This window comes from Schistocerca serialis, chromosome 3, assembly GCF_023864345.2.
Source record: "Schistocerca serialis cubense isolate TAMUIC-IGC-003099 chromosome 3, iqSchSeri2.2, whole genome shotgun sequence".
NCBI lineage: Eukaryota > Metazoa > Arthropoda > Insecta > Orthoptera > Acrididae > Schistocerca > Schistocerca serialis.
In genome coordinates this window covers 352,695,174-352,711,367 of record NC_064640.1, presented here as the reverse complement: position 1 = coordinate 352,711,367, position 16,194 = coordinate 352,695,174, and positions in this window count along the sequence as shown.

Sequence of the window (16,194 nt, the reverse complement as noted above, 5' to 3'; positions counted from 1 at the left end):
GTAGCAATAGTTTATTTGCTGCACTGTGATAGTTGGTCAGTCTCATACTTTAGAGTAAGTATTTGTGGGAAAAAATCGACCGAAATTGTAAATAGCAGTGAGACATGTATTGCTAAAGCCACTGTTTTTCACAGTCTATGATATCACACACTAGTAATGTAGGAACATGTTTCTTAATAGCAATTATCTAGTTGTTGGACTGTATTAATTGCTCAGTCTCGTACTTTAGTGGATATTTGTGAAAAACTCGGTTAGAAGTTTAAACAGCAATGGGAGGTGGCATGATTACAGAAATTGTCTTAATTAAGACATAGAACTTTGAGACAGCCATTTTGGACTATTAATTATGATAATATTGGCTACCATTTTAACATTTTAAGTAGGATAACACCTTGTCACACACAATTCGCCTAGAGGGGTGGGTGGACTAGCATTTCTGCCATTTCGCAGAACATTCCACGACGTAAAACTACAGTAATTCAACCATACACTGTAATGTCGAATTGTCTTATCTCGTAAATTATGGTAACATCTGCCACCATTTTTTAAAGTCGACTTAACTTTGCTGCTGTCGTTCCACAAACCTTTTCTCACTACAGCGTACAGAATAAGTCGATGAGGTCCATACATTCGTTCCAGTAGTAAATGGGGTAGGGATGAGTGGTAAAGGTGTATTCCGACTATTATTACTAAGTATTAACTGTCACATGTTGGGTGTGCTTGCGGGTCTTTTTGTTGTTACTTGTGAGTTAATTATTAAAATTCATTTAGAGGTAGCTGAATCGACGGGTAATTGAATTGGCAAATGGCAGGTCTCTATCCACCACTCTATAGCGCCAGAGGAGCGTCATCCGCTGCCACTTTGGTGGCCATTGTAACAAATTATTTTAGGTAGATATTGATTTTCCAATTATTTTCCAAACTATGTACCGGTACTTCCAGTGGAGTTGCTGCTGGTAGGAATTATTCTGGACGTTGGCGACTGTTCTCCATTCTCAGTGTTCAACAAGAGACGCCATTACTATGTTCGGCCTATCGTAGGGGCTAGGAAATCCTGTCCTGAACTGTATGCACGGATTGCTTTCGCGGTTACCTCTCTGGCTCTTGGCTCACCTGTGTCACTGCCAGCACAACATTGACGGCCAGCATTCCGCTGGTTCTGGCCAGTCTGCCGCATTCGACATGGCGCGTCACGTTACATTGTCCGTGATGTCATTTTTTGTTTATTAAGTTATACGTAGTAGACAAAATGACGTAAGTCTAACACTGTCATCTGCTTTCGGCTTCTGTGGCCATTATCAAGTCATTTTACACACGGACAAAAGACAGAGAGAGAGACAGAGAGAGAGAGAGAGAGAGAGAGAGAGAAACATGACGCATATTTACATAACATCTATAGATACAAACATAAATAATTGTAAGTTCATACTAACAATACGCAGACATACGGTAATTTACAAAATGGATAAAAAAATCTATATTACATATGTAGATAAGTTAATCTTTATTTATACAAGGTGTACAACTTTGCTTCCGCCGTTTCTTCCACAACATTTCAGGCTTTACTGAAACAAATTGGTTACACATGTATCATTCAAAGTATTTTCCATCGCTGGCGACTACTTTCTCCCATCTTTCTGGCAGTGTACGAATCCCGCGTCGAAAAAATTGTTCATCTTTTGAAGCAATCTACGAATCGGTCCAATTTGTGACTTCCTCATGAGATCGGAAGTGTTGGTCAGCCAGGCCATGCGCCATTGATTTAAACAGGTGATAGTCAGAGGGAGCGATGTCTGGAGAATACAGCGGGTGCGGTAGAACTTCCCATTTTAACGTTTCCAAGTACGTTTTGACCTGGAATGAGATTTTCACTCTGCAACGGAGTGTGCGCTGATGTGAAACTTCCTGGCAGATTAAAACTGTGTGCCGGACCGAGACTCGAACTCAGGACCATTGCCTTTCGGAGGCAAGTGCTCTACCATCTGAATTACCCAAGCACGACTCACGCCCCGTCCTCACAGCTTTACTTCTGCCAGTACCTCGTCTCCTACCTTCCAAACTTTACAGAAGCTCTCCTGCGAACCTGGCAGAAGTAAAACTGTGAGGACAGGGTGTGAGACGTTTTGACCTCTTTTGCAACATGGGGTCGAGTGTTGTCGTGCTGCAAAATCACTTTATCGTACCTCCCGCTGTATTGCGGCCATTTGTCTTTTAGTGCTCTGCTCAAACGCATCTGTGATTGTTTCACTTGGTTTTAACACCTCATATTACACGACGCCGAAATGGTCCCACCAAGTGCAGAGCATGATCTTGGAGCCGTGAATATTCGGCTTGGCCGTCGACGCGGAAGTATGGCCGGGATAGCCCCATGACTTCTTGCGTTTAGGGTTATCGTAATGAACCCATGTTTCGTCCCCGGTCACAATGCGATGCAGAAATCTCTTCCGTCTTTGCCTCTGAAGCAACTGTTCACAAACACACAAACGCCGTTCAACGTCTCTTAGTTTCAGCTCACACTGAACCCACGTTCCTTCTTCCTGAATCATGCTCATATCCTTGAGACGTTTTGAAATGGCTTGCTGTGTCACTCCCACTAACTGTGTCAATTCTTCTTGAGTTTGACTGGAGTCTTCAGTCAGCAATGTCTCCAATTCTGCATCTTCGAAAACATCCTCTCTTCCACTACTATTCTGGTCTAGGACGTTAAAACCACCGTTCTTGAAGCGTTGAAACCACTCATGAGACGTTCTTTCACTAATAGCGTCCTTACCAATACGTACTTGAGAGCATTCGATGAGACTCAGCCGCTGTTTTCTTCATATTGAAACAAAATAGTAACACCTCCCGCAAATGACGAGAATTAGGCTCGTAAACTGACATTTTCAATCAAGGACAACTTTATGATGCAGACACAAATCGACTAATGTTTGAAAGAGGTTATGTTGACCGAGGTCCAAGCTAACTGCCTGACGTCTGCGACCTGTTTCTTTCGACCGCTACTTACTGTTGTCGCCACCTATCGGCAAACGGCGGAAGCAAAGTTGTACGCCTTGTATATTTATTTATATTTGTTATTTACGTTTTTCCAGTAGATAGCGCACTGGTAAAAATTACGTTGCCCCAATTATCTACTTGTACGTCTACATCTACAAGAACAGTGAGCCACACATAGGATCCAGTCTATTTCATGTAAACACACCCATACCATTATGGAGCCACCACCAGCTTGCACAGTGCCTTGTTGACAACTTGGGTCTATGGATTCGTGGGGTCTGCGCCACACTCGAACCCCACCTGCAGCTCTTAACAACTGAAATCGAGATTCATTTACCCAGCCCTCGGTTTTCCAGTCGTCTGTGGTCCAACCGATATGGTCACGAGACCAGCAGAAACGCTGCAGGCGATGTCGTGTTGTTAGCAAACACATTCCCGTCGGTCGTCTGCTGTCATAGGTCATTAATACCACATTTCGTCACACTGCCCTAACGCCTACGTTCGTCGTACGCCGCACATTGATTTTTGCGGTTATTTCACGCATTGTTGCTCGTCTGTTAACGCTGACAACACTACGCAAACGCCGCTGCTCTCAGTCGTTAAGTGAAGGTCGTCTCCCACTGCGTTGTCTGTGGTGAGAGGTAATGCCTGAAATATGGTATTCTCGGCACACTCTTGACACTGTGGATCTCGGAATATTCTGTTAATGCCCGCCGTGCGGCCATAATCACGTCGGAAACCTTTTCACGTGAATCTCCCGCGTACAAATGACAGCTCCGTCAATGCACTGCCCTTTTATACCTTGTGTACGCGACACTATCGCCATCTGTGTATGGGCATATCGCTGTCCCATGAGTTTTGTCACTTCAGTGTGTATTCTGCAAGCCACCATTCAGTGCATGTCGGAGATTACTTCAATACCGATATTATCAATGTTCCGCCTCAGTCCACTCACGTATAGGGCAATGGAAAGATAACTGTACATATACCTCTGTACGGGCCCTAATCTCACTTATCTTACTGTCAGGATTGCTACGCGAGGTGTACGTCGGTGGTAGCATTATGGGCGTACAGTCTTCTTCGAAAACATATTCTTTAAAAAGACCTAAAAGTGTTTCGCGAGAATTACGTCACCTTTCTTTCAAGAATTCTCATTTAAGTTCACCGAGTACTAGTGTTACGCTTTCGTAGGGGCTATACTGACCTTTTACGATCCTAGCAGCGCGTCTCGAAATTTTTTCGATGTCTGTTGCCATGCCTACTTCATAAGGACTGCAAATGTTGACGCAGTATTCTAGAATTTGTCTCAGTAGCGTCTTGTATGGTACTTCCTTTACAGATGTACTGCACTTTCCCAAAACCCTTCCAACAAATCTTAAGTTTGCATTCGCCTTCCCTAATACTGGTTTTACGTGGTTGTCCCGTTTCGTATCGCTTCGTAATAGACCACTAAATACTTACAAGCTTGGATGTGCTCAAGAAGTTCAGAATAGAAGGAGTGACCCATGAGGAAACTCATCCGTTTCTATTTGAAAACGCGTGGATTACTGCTAAGATTTTTGAATTCTTGTGGTAGCTTATTGAAAATGGATACAGCAGTATACTGCAAATCTTCTGCACAAGAGTTAAGGAAGTCTGATCCAAATGCAGATTGGATTTCTGCCGAATATTAACTGAGTAAAAGCTGCTTATTCTAGGGAATAAACTGATATTGTTAACAAGAAACGACAGTAAAGTATATATTGGGAGGCCAATGTCAAAATACCCAGACTAGTGAACAGGGGTCGACAAGAGGTTCGTGAACTTAAACAACTGATTGCCCGAACCGCCCGTTTCTGAGTCAAGAATATGCTTTTAGAATGGGAAAAGTTACCCCAAAATATAATGTCATACAGCATAATCGAATGAAAATAAGCAAAGTAGACTGATTTTCGTGTCGAATGATCACTCACTTCAGATACCGTTCGAATATTAAAAATGGCAGCATTAAGTCACTGAACAAGTTCCTGAACGTGGGCTTTCCACGGCAGTTTACTATCTATCTGAATACCTAGAAATTTGAACTGTTCTGTTTCACTAATCATATGCCCATTCTGTGAAATTAAAACGACGGATTTTGTTGAATTATGTGTTAGAAACTGTAAAAACTGAGTCTTACTGTGATTTAGCATTAGTTTATTTTCCACAAGGCATGAACTTAGGGCATGAACTGCACTATTTGAAACCGAGCCAGTGTAGCACACAACATCCTTTACTACCAAGCTAGTGTCATCAGCAAACAGAAATATTGTAGAGTTACTCGTAATACTAGGGGGCATGTCATTTATCTAAATAAGGAACAAGAGTGGCCCCAATACTGATCCCTGGGGCACCCCCCATTTGGCCGTACCCCACTCAGACCCCATATCACAGCCATTCGCAACACTGTGAATAATGACCTTTTGCTGTCTGTTGCTAAAGTAGGAGGTGAACCAATTGTGAGCTACTCCCCGTATTACATAATGGTCCAACGTCTGGAGCAATATTTTGTGATCAACACAACAAATGCCTTAGTTAAATCAAAGAATATGCCTGGCGTTCGAATCCTTTCGCTTAACCCATCCAGTACCTCACAGAGGAAAGAGAATATAGCATTTTCAGTAGTCAAATGACGTCTAAAGCCTAACTGTACATTTGACAGCAAATTATGTGACATAAAATGATCAATTATCATTATATACACAGTCTTTTCATTAACTTTAGCAAACACTGATGAGTTAGAAATAGGCGTAAAATTGTCTACATTATCCCTTTCTCCCTTTTTGTAAAGTGGCCTTACTATTGAGTACTTCAATCGTTCAGAAAACTGACCATTCCTAAAGGAAAAATTACAAATATGGTTACGTACAGGGCTAACATGTGCAGCACAGTACTTTAATATTCTGCTAGGCACACCATCATAACCATGAGAGTCGTTAGTCTTCAGCGATTTAATTGTTAACTTAATCTCCCTCCTGTCAATATCACAGAGCAGTATTTCAGACATCAGACTCGGAAAGGCATTTTCCGAGAGAGTTCTATGACTCCCTTTAGAAACTAAATTTTCATTTAATTCACCAGCAATGCTCAGAAAATGATTGTTAAATACTGTACATATATCTGAATTATGAGTAACAGAAATATTTTTACTACAAACTTACTTTATATCGTCGACCTTGTGCTGCTGACCAAACAATTCCTTCACAACTGACCATATGGTTTTAATTTTATTCTGTGCATTAGCTATTCTATTTGCGTACCATATACTCTTTGCCTTCCTAATAACATTGTAAGCACCTTACAATACTGTTTGCAAAGGGAAACTGTAGCCTGGTTGTGACTAATTTTAACATTTTGATATAATTCCCGCTTTGTTCTACATGATGTTCTTATTCCACTAGTCAGCGCTCCAGCTGCCTTTTACAGTTAGTACCCCGTTTAGAACGTTCTAATGGAAAGCAACTCTCAAAGAGCATGAGAAATGTGCTAAGGAAAGCATTATATTTGTCATCTATGTTATCGGCACTATAAATATCCTGCCGTTCTTGTTGCTTGACGAGTTTTAAAAACCTCTCTATTGCGGTTGGATTAACTTTCGTACATAATTTGTAATTATGTGTGACATTTGTTTGAGTACAAAAGCTTTTAGTGTTAAAATTTGTGCATCATGGTCTGCAAGGCCATTCACCCTTTCACTAACAGAATGCCCATCTAGTAATGAACAATGAATAAAAATATTGTTCCATTAAGTTTCGGGTGTGCAGCCGCAAGAAATCTCCTTCTTCTTCTAATATTTCGGCTGTATAACGTTCAGCCATCTTCAGAGTGAGCCGCAAGACTGCCGCTCCAGTGACGTCGTCACAGTGCAGCTCACAATGATATATCTATATGCCAACACAGATCAAGTGCGTAGTCATAGATACAACTCGCGCATTATGCACGTCTCTGCCGCCGACCAACGTCTCTGGCGCATTTTTATCTGTGGCCGCATGCGCAGTCGCGCGGTACACGAGTATAAAGGGACGAAGCGAGCACTGGAGCGGCAGTTTTGCGGCTCACTCTGAAGATGGCTGAACGTTATACAGCCGAAATATTGGAAGAAGAAGAAGAAGAAGAAGGAGATTTCTTGCGGCTGCACACCCGAAACTTAATGGAACAGTCTTTGCGCCGCCAAAACCTGAAGATTCACAATAAAAATATTGTCTATTGCTGTGCTACTGTTCCCCTGCACCCCAGTTGAAAAAAAAACACAATCTGCATCAGATCATACGAATTTAGGCTATCGACCAACATCCTTTTTCTTGCACAGTCGTATATACAAAATTAATATTGAAGTCACCACATATAACTAATTTCTGGTACTTCCTATACAGTGAATCAAGAACCCTCTCTAGCTTGAGAATAAATGCTCTAAAGTCAGAGTAAGGGACCTATAAACAACAAAAATTAGAAGTATAGTTTCATCAAATTCAACTGCCCCTGCACATCATTCATATTTCTGTTCAGTGCAGTGCCGTGATAGATGTGTTGTGCAGTGTCTAGAGTATGTCAGTTTATCGCGTCACATCGCACGAAATTCAGTCCTGAGGGCAAAATGAGCACATAAAGATAGGTGTCTAGAAAATAGTGTCTCTCGCCAAATGTGATGTCCTGTTGCGAGATTTCGCCCGATTTGATGCAGCACACATAACGTAACTGTCATGTGTTTCCTTTTTAATGACAATTCTCGGTCACATACTGCAGACGCAGCGAAAACGGTCTTGTAGCGTTTTCGATTGGAAGTGTTTGATCTTCCACCATTCAGCCCGCACTTGGTTTCCTCTGATTTTCGTCTCTTCGCTTACATAAACCGTTGGCTACGAGGACAGACTATTGACACAGACAACGAGCTGCAAACGAGCGTAGGGAGTTGGCAGATACCACAGGCGGCTGCCCTGTATGACGAGGATACTGGAAATTTCGCACCACACTATGACAAATGTCTAAGTCGGAGCGGCGATTTTGTGGAAAAGGTAGCTAAATGTTGCAAATAAAACATTTTTGATTTTCACTGTGTTTTCCACTTCGCGGCCGATTTGAGGTTGAGGGGACAAAAATAGCCCTCGCAGAACCTAAATGGAAAACCGTCAAGGCCTGGTACCCTACTGACTTTAAGTAGTCTTAATTGTTTTTCACAACGGGTATGCTTATCTCTCATATGTGAGTCCGTGAAGTGGTCACGTATTGGTACGGTAGCATTTCCATGAATAAATGATTTTTTTAAATACAGAATTTATATCTGATTACTGTCAACTGTCTTCAATATCAATACCAAACAGATGAGAGATTGAATAGAAGGTTTAGACCCATTCCTTCACTTCACGTATGCCAAGCACTTCAAAGAATTTTCTGGTAGATATTTCTACAGGATCTGACAGTGAAAATTATTGTAGGCTTCACTCATAGAACTTCTTACGGAATACAAGTTGTTACTAAATTTCCTCTATCAGTTTCCATGCAGTCTCTGTACGTCGCGAGATGGTGATAGTCTTTGCTTTCAACATCATCCTAATGGCACCGTTAAACCGTGGTGAGTATTTGCTGTCTTTTATTGGTTGGTTTGTGGGATTGAAGCGACCAGACTGCTACGGCCATCGGTCATCGGTCCCGCTGTCTTTTATTACTTTACGTGATATGTATTTATGTAGACGACAGTTTGCAACACCCTTCAGCTTTAGTTCTGCGTTTTCCAGATCTGTTCTTAAAATAAAATAGGTTGGTTCAGAAATGGCTCTGTGCACTATGGGACTTAACATCTGAGGTCATCAGTCCCCTAGAACTTAGAACTACTTAAACCTAACTAACCTAAGGACATCATACACATCCATGCCCGAGGCAGGATTCGAACCTGCGACTGTAGCAGTCGCGCGGTTCCGGGCTGAAGCGCCTAGAACCGCTCGACCACCGCGGCCGGCTAGTTTGGTTGCTAACTGTCTTGATAATCTGACATTCTTGCCCTTGATGACCATCGTTCCTAGAATAGCGTCGTGGTCGCTAATCCCTCTCTCATTGGCGTCAATCTCGAACAGACCGTGTCTGTTTGCAGCCAGGAAGTCTAACATATTTCTCTAGCGTGTAACTTGTTTGACTAGTTATTCGAGACAGTAGTCGGGTTTAGACAATCTCTGAATAAAACTACGACCGATGTCTCTGAGTCTGGTGGTAGGTAGAAACATCTAAATATTAATCTAAGTCCACTGACCCTGACGTTTGAATAAATTCTTAAAATCAATTGATAAGAAAAAATCGAAGAATAAAAACGATGACCTAAAGCTTGATGAACTGTTGGTGGTGCGCACAGTCTGGAATCCTGTGAGGAAGACGATACTGTGGGCTACTCTAGGTTAGGGATTTGAATGCAGGTGCGGTTGGCTAGGAAGTGATATTAAATGTGAGTTTGATGCGTGACGGTGCTGGTAAAGGTCAAGAGATGGGTTGTACGTTTGTTAAAGGCGAATATGACTGTAGCTATGAAGGGAAAGAGTAGGAGGAGTCATCAGCTGGGAAGTTGATAGGGTGATCAGATCTCAGGAGCGATTTTAGGTCTGGGAGGGGACAGCAATTGACATTACCTTGGGAAAGTAAAAGAAAGAAAAAAAATCTATTACTGTACAAGTACACTATTGATGATAAATTTCTGGAAACAGTGTCTATCGTAATATATCCAGGAGTAACTATCCAGAACGACCTTAAGTGGAATGACCACATGAAACAAATAGCAGGAAAAGCGGATGCAAGACTGAGATTCGTAGGAAGAATCTTAAGGAAATGTAGCTCGTCCACTAGGGAAATGGCTTACAAGGTGCTTGTTCGACCAATTCTTGAGTATTGTTCATCAATCTGTGATCCTTACGAGGTAGTACTGATAGAACAGATAGAGAAAATCCAACGAAGAACGGCGCGTTTCGTCACGGGCTCGTTTAGTCGGCTAGGCAGTGTTACAGAGGTGCTCAACAAAGTCCAGTGACAGACGTTACAAAACAGGCGCTATGCAGCACGGAGAAGTTTACTATTGAAATTTCGAGTGAACACTGTCCAGGAAGATTCGGGCAAAACATTACCCCCCTCACATGCATCTCACAAAGTGACCAACACAGGAAAATTCGAGAAATTAGAGCAAATACAGAGGCTTACAGACTATCGTTCTTCTCCCGCGCCATTCGCAAGTAGAAGAGGGAAGGGGGGATTAGTTAATGGGACCAGAAGTACCCTCCGCCACACACCGTTAAAAGGGGTGCGGAGTATGATGTAGATTTTGATTGCGTGTTATTCCAGGTATTTTAATGTTTAAGTGAATTGGATGATTGTGGATTGTAAGTTAGAAAACTCGTGGACAGAAAACTCAGGTGGTTTTGCATGTAAATTATTGCCAGTGTCTTGGAAGATTGATGGAGAAGCGCCACTGGTTGCACCATAAGATGAAATTATTGAGGTAGAGTTAGAGGAATGTAGGGTGGCACAAAAAGAAAGCAATGTTGCCAATATACCGTAGTAATTATGAGAGAGTGGTTGGTTTAGGAATTCCGGATGTGTAAGGGCTGTAAAGATACAATTACGGGATGGATCCCTGGGGCACACGTGCAGTCGGTTGGAAAATGTGGGAGTGGGTGTTGTTTGTAACTACATACGATAACCGGTTGTTAGAATGAGGAATCGAGTTACTGCCAGCGATTCTGTTGAAAGAGCTCGTGAGGATTGTAGTTTTTTAAGTCTAGTGCAGTGCTTTTTAGCATTAAGCACTTTTTTGTGTGTATCGCTAATTGCCAGAGGTATGTGAGTGCATTGCGGTCGCGAGCCAGTAGGAGGAGACAGTATAATCGATGGGATTTAAAATTGGAGCAGGCCTTGTACCGGAAGGTTCGGATGGTTACAATAGGGTTGGTGTGATACTGGCTGGATGTTGTGTCTGACAAGGTCTGCTGCAGAAAGGAGGCGACTGAAGGTTATCGTCAGGTTATTGAAACTTTCTTGGGTAGCTTTCAGTATGGACATCTACATCTACATATACACCTACATCTACATGACTACTATGTAATTCAGCATTAAGTGCCTGGCAGAGGGTTCATCCAACCACCATCAGTTTATTTTTCCACCGTTTCCCTCTCGAATAGCGCGCAAGAAAACGAAAACTTAAATCTTTCCGTGCGAGCTTTTATTTCTCTTATTTTATTACGATGATCAAACATTTCTCCCTGTGTAAAAAAAAAAAAATATTTTTGTATTCGGATGAGAAACTGGTGCTTTCAATTTCGTGAAAAGATTTCGTTGCAGCGAAATAGGCCTTTGCTTTAATGATTGCCACCCCAACTCATTTACCATATTCGAGATAATACAAACGAGTTGCCGTTCCCTGAATATTTTTCGATGTTCTTTGTCAATCCTATCTGATACGGATCGCCATACCGCGGAGCAATACTCCAGAACAGAATGGATAAGCGTAGTGCAGACAGTCCTTTTAGTAGACCTGTTGCATCTTCTAAGAGTTCTCTTAATAAATCGCAGTCTTTGGTTTGCTTTCCTCACAGTATTAGCTATGTGGTCGTTTGAATTTAAGTTATTCGTAATTGTAATTCGTAAATATTGAGTTGAATTGGCAGCCTTCAGATTTGTGTGATTTATCGTCTAACCGAAATTTAACGGGTTCCTTTAAGTACTCATGTGGATGTCGTCACAATTTTTATTATTTAGTGTCAATTTCCAATTCTCGCGCTATACAGATATCGTATCGACATCATTTTGCAATTTGTTTTGATTCTCTGATGACTTTACTTGGCATGAAATGGCAACTTCACCTGCAAAAAATCTATGATGGCTGCTTAGATTGTTCTCTAAATCGTTTACATAGATTAGGAACAGCAGAGGGCCTACAACACTTCCTTTGGGGACGACAAACGTCACTCCTGCTTTACTGAAAGACTTGCCGTCAATAACTACTAACTGTGACATTTCTGACGACAGGATCTCACGAATCCAGTGGCATAATTGAGGTGGTACTCCCTACCCACGAAATATGATTAGACGTCGCTCGTGAGGACTTCTGGAATTCCAAAAATATAGAATCGCTTTGATACCACTCATTACTTTGTGTGAATAAAGACCTAGTTGTGTTTCGCAAGAACGATACTTTCTGAATTCATGCTAACTATTTGTCAACCGATCATTTTCTTCGATGTATTTCGTAATGTTCGAATACAATATATGTTCAGAATCTTACTGTAAATCCACGTCAGTGATATGCTTCTGTAATTGAGCGTATTACTCTTGTTTCCTTTCTTGAATGTTGATGTGACCTGCGCAACTTTCCAGTTTTTAGGTACAGACGTTTCGTCGAGCGAGCGGTTGTACAAGATTACTAAATATGAAGGTGTCTGTCAGCATACTCTGAAAGTAATCTGGCTATATAAAATCTGGACCGGAAGCCTTGCCTTTGTTAAGTGATTTATACTGCTTCACTACATCAAGGATATCTACTTCTTACTTACTCATGTTGGCAGCTGTTCTTCATTCGAGTTCTGGAACATTTACTTAGTCTTCTTTGGTGGGAATTTCGGAAAAGCAAGTTTAGTAATTCCAATTTAATGGAACTGAGATTAGTGACTTTACCATTGCTACTGCGCAGTGAAGGTTTGATTGTGTCTTGCCAACGGTGTACTTTACATACGAGAAACCTTTGGATTTTCTGCGCGACCTCGAGACCATTAAAAACATATCGCATTAAAGTTTGTGACAAATTTTAAGCTTCAATAAAACATCGCCAGTCTTGGAAATTTTGCGTTCTTTTAATTTTGGCATGCTTTTTTCGTTACTTCTGCAACAGTGTTCAGGCCTTTTTTATGTTCCATAAGGGACCATTACCATCTCGTCATAATTTATTTGCTATATGTCTCTCAATTGCTGCCGATACTATTTCTTTGAATTCAAGCCACAGATGGTCTACGCTTACATACACTCCTGGAAATGGAAAAGAGAACACATTGACACCGGTGTGTCAGACCCACCATACTTGCTCCGGACACTGCGAGAGGGCTGTACAAGCAATGATCACACGCACGGCACAGCGGACACACCAGGAACCGCGGTATTGGCCGTCGAATGGCGCTAGCTGCGCAGCATTTGTGCACCGCCGCCGTCAGTGTCAGCCAGTTTGCCGTGGCATACGGAGCTCCATCGCAGTCTTTAACACTGGTAGCATGCCGCGACAGCCTGGACGTGAACCGTATGTGCAGTTGACGGACTTTGAGCGATGGCGTATAGTGGGCATGCGGGAGGCCGGGTGAACGTACCGCCGAATTGCTCAACACGTGTGGCGTGAGGTCTCCACAGTACATCGATGTTGTCGCCAGTGGTCGGCAGAAGATGCACGTGTCCGTCGACCTGGGACCGGACCGCAGCGACGCACGGATGCACGCCAAGACCGTAGGATCCTACGCAGTGCCGTAGGGGATCGCACCGCCACTTCCCAGCAAATTAGGGACACTGTTGCTCCTGGGGTATCGGCGAGGACCATTCGCAACCGTCTCCATGAAGCTGGGCTACGGTCCCGCACACCGTTAGGCCGTCTTCCGCTCACGCCCCAACATCGTGCAGCCTGCCTCCAGTGGTGTCGCGACAGGCGTGAATGGAGGGACGAATGGAGACGTGTCGTCTTCAGCGATGAGAGTCGCTTCTGCCTTGGTGCCAATGATGGTCGTATGCGTGTTTGGCGCCGTGCAGTTGAGCGCCACAATCAGGACTGCATACGACCGAGGCACACAGGGCCAACACCCGGCATCATGGTGTGGGGAGCGATCTCCTACACTGGCCGTACACCACTGGTGATCGTCGAGGGGACACTGAATAGTGCACGGTACATCCAAACCGTCATCGAACCCATCGTTCTACCATTCCTAGACCGGCAAGGGAACTTGCTGTTCCAACAGGACAATGCACGTCCGCATGTATCCCGTGCCACCCAACGTGCTCTAGAAGGTGTAAGTCAACTACCCTGGCCAGCAGGATCTCCGGATCTGTCCCCCATTGAGCATGTTTGGGACTGGATGAAGCGTCGTCTCACGCGGTCTGCACGTCCAGCACGAACGCTGGTCCAACTGAGGCGCCAGGTGGAAATGGCATGGCAAGCCGTTCCACAGGACTACATCCAGCATCTCTACGATCGTCTCCATGGGAGAATAGCAGCCTGCATTGCTGCGAAAGGTGGATATACACTGTACTAGTGCCGACATTGTGCATGCTCTGTTGCCTGTGTCTATGTGCCTGTGGTTCTGTCAGTGTGATCATGTGATGTATCTGACCCCAGGAATGTGTCAATAAAGTTTCCCCTTCCTGGGACAATGAATTCACGGTGTTCTTATTTCAATTTCCAGGAGTGTAGTTTGGAAGAAGTGGAGACTCCGCTAGGAAGGTACCAAGCAACCATATATCTGCTTTTTTAAAAAAAGTAGGTATATTTTGCATTTATATTTTTGGTGGATTAGGATCTTACGATATTTGGTCTCGTTACAACTATGGTCGCTAATCCCTGTATCCGTCATGATGCTCCCTATTTGCTCAAGATAATTTGTTGCTATGTTGTTAGGTATGTTTTTTCAACCACTTACACTTTAGATGGGCTCCAGAACTAACTGTTGAAAGTAATGTTCTGGGAAAGTATTCAGCACAATTTCGTATGACGTTTTATGCCCACCAGCGACATGTATTTTCGCCAACATGTTAAGGGTAGATTGAAGTCACCACTAACTTTAGTTGTGTGAATGGGGACCTATTTCTTTGATCTATTCAGAGACTGTATCATCTAAGTCGGGGGTTGCTAAAAGAAAGCAATTATTAATTTATTCCAGTTTTCGGGTATAACCTCTACCCATATTATCTCACAGGAACTATCTGCTTGAGTTTCATTCCAAGGTAAACTACTTCTAACAGCAAAAAACACTGCACAGCCAGTTGTGTTTTCTGAACACTGTTAGGTCTTTTGCAGAAATTTTGGCTGAACTTATCTCCGGCTTTAGCCAGTTTGCAGTACGTATTACGATTTGAGCTTGCAGTACCTTTAACGATTTGAGCTTCAGTACTTAGTATTAGCGCTTGGAGCTCTGGTTCTTCCCCAACACGGCTACAACAGTTTACAACTACAGATTGTTGCTATGTCTGCCCTCGTCCCGTGTTTGCCTTGCATCCTGTGAGACTAAAGCACTTTCTGTACCTCGCTACCCTTTTAGCTGCCACCTGTGTGTAAAAGATCTCTGGCCTATTAAGCAGAACCCGAAACTCTCCCACCTTATAGCGCAAGTCGAAGTATCTGCAGCCTGCACGGTCGCAGAACTATCTGAACCTCGGGTTCATGCCTTCCACTTGGCTCTGTACTAAACGCCCACAGCCATTCCTGTCGACGATACTACAGATGGTGGGCTCTATCTACATGTCGCAAGCAGGATTGGCAATTTTGACCACTTCGGATGGCCTTCCGAAACGAAAGAGAATCTCTTCCGACCCAAAGCGACACACATCAGTAGTACCAACATGAGCCACCACCTGCAGTTGGCTGCACGCTGTGTTCTTCATGACCTCCAGAAGCATCCGTTCCGCATCTGGAAGCATCCGTTCCGCATCTGGGATAACTGCCACCAACACGGAGAAAGAGTGCTTACTGGTCTTCTTCCACCGCCCCCCCCCCCCCCCCCCCCCGACAGCCATATCCCAAGGAGCCCATTATGCGCCTAACATTTGAGCCCCAAACTGTGAAAGACCAGCGTAACGTTTGAGCTCCAAACTGTGAAAGACCAGATCTTGCAGACCGAGAGTTTTCCTCTGAAACAGGGCAAGCGACTGTATCTGGCTCAGTGTCTTTTTCAGCCACATATAGCGCTTGAAACCCGTTTGTCACGCGAAATAAGGAAGTATTACGAACCCCTGGCTACAGAAAGTCTTTGGTTGCCTGCCACACCCTGAAACGACATCTCACTCGACGACAGGCATGGAGACCGGTTTGAGGACACATGGGACGTGCTGGATGTCCCTGGGGTCCCCTAGTTTGGGCCTCCACAGTGATGACCACTGCCAACAGGCTCAAGCTGTGTGACAGAAACCAGCACTGCCTGGAGCTGTGAGCAAAGGGTCGCCAACTCAGCTCTCATCTGAACACAGCAA